This window comes from Rutilus rutilus (assembly GCF_951802725.1).
Source record: "Rutilus rutilus genome assembly, chromosome: 5".
Taxonomy (NCBI): Eukaryota; Metazoa; Chordata; class Actinopteri; order Cypriniformes; family Leuciscidae; genus Rutilus; species Rutilus rutilus.
Window position 1 is genome coordinate 37050668 of NC_140213.1, and position 1476 is coordinate 37052143.

At 36.5% G+C, this 1476-nt stretch overlaps 1 protein-coding gene across 1 annotated transcript in view; it reads left to right on the top strand.

The window, feature by feature from the left end:
* The window catches only part of eea1 (early endosome antigen 1), a 33641-nt gene extending 32165 nt beyond the window's left edge, over positions 1–1476 (top strand). The window contains exon 29 of the mRNA XM_084408565.1: positions 1–1476. This exon is cut by the window's left edge and continues 1104 nt beyond it. The gene's annotated coding sequence lies outside the window, so the exon portion shown is untranslated.

Sequence of the window (1476 nt, forward strand, 5' to 3'; positions counted from 1 at the left end):
GTTCCTGTCATAGCGGTTTGAAACGACATGAGAGTGCGTAAATGACGAGACAAATTTCGTTTTAATTTTTGTAAACTATTCTTTTATTAGAAAAGCCAAGCAAGTGTGGCGAGATGGTCCGAGCGTCGTTGTACCCAGCTAATAATAATAAGTTCAAGGAATGTTTTGCTAACGTTGCCATTAAGTTATGAAAACGTTATTTCTGAAGGTATTTTTTAAATTGTTTTAAAAACATCTTTACGTGGTCTTATGGCCACAACATTCTGAAACAAGTAACTTAGTAACATTTAAAAATGTTAGACGAACGTCCAACTTAAACCTTTAATAAAACATTTGATGAACAATGAACGAACGAAGTACATACTCGCTTTTGTGCTAACGTTTTGTGAACATTATTAAAGACCGTAACTTCGACAGAACCTTGCCAGAATGTTAGGTGAAGCTCTGAGAACATTCCGTTATTAGCTGGGTAACGTTAAACGCTTTAGTGTAGAACTGAATGTGAGCGAGTGCACTGCAACTAACTGCTGTAAAGTACGCTTCACTGTAAGTGGTTTGTCCAGTAGCCACGTTCTCGCTTAATAGGTTCCACATCGACTTGCAGCGTCAATGGCACTGTTTGTTGTCAGTGTTGTCATTCTTATGTATTGATTACTTGCTGTTTGTGTCGGTAGATGGATTCAGGAGCATAATGATTTTTATGTGTATTAGGAAAAATCAAAAGTGTCTCAGGATGTTTTGCGCACATCACCAGCTCAGTCAAGTAACGTGACTTCAGAAAATGGAATATTATATGCCCTTTAACTTGATTTTGAATGGAATGTGTGCTGCAGTCAACAACAGTATCATATCACTCAGTGCCAACTGGTCAAAACCCTCCATCTGACATCACGTCCTGTTTTCTCTAACCATTAACAATGCTGTAATTACTAGCAGTGTTTGTAGCACATTCAGAAGAAACACAGGTTGTGCAGCTTGCAAATAAAGCTAAGTTGTGACCGCATATGCAAAGTGCATCACTTGTATCAGCACTACACACTAACAGTATCTGTTATATGGTTGTTTATTATTACTGATTGACACATTTTAATTTGCTGAACAGCAGGGTGTTCACATTCATGTTGTGGTGGTGTAGGTGTGTGCCTTATGTCAAGCTTTGTTTTTGTCATCTTTGTGTATTTCTGAATGCGGAAAAGTCCCACCTGGCAAAAACCATCAATATGTTGATTCATTTCGCAGGTTTCTACATATTTGTGATGTGAAAGCAGTATCAGACATAGATGAAAAATCAATCAGAGTATTACTTAAAAAAAGCATAAAAATAGTGCAAAAATATCAAATTCCAAAGGTAATTTCAGGTTAACTGGAGTCATGACTCGAATGAAGAACGGGTGTATTACCCGTTTGTTGTTATTGATGTTTTCTAATTTTCCATCATGTTTAAAAGTAAATAATAAACTAGTTGTTTCTATTTTC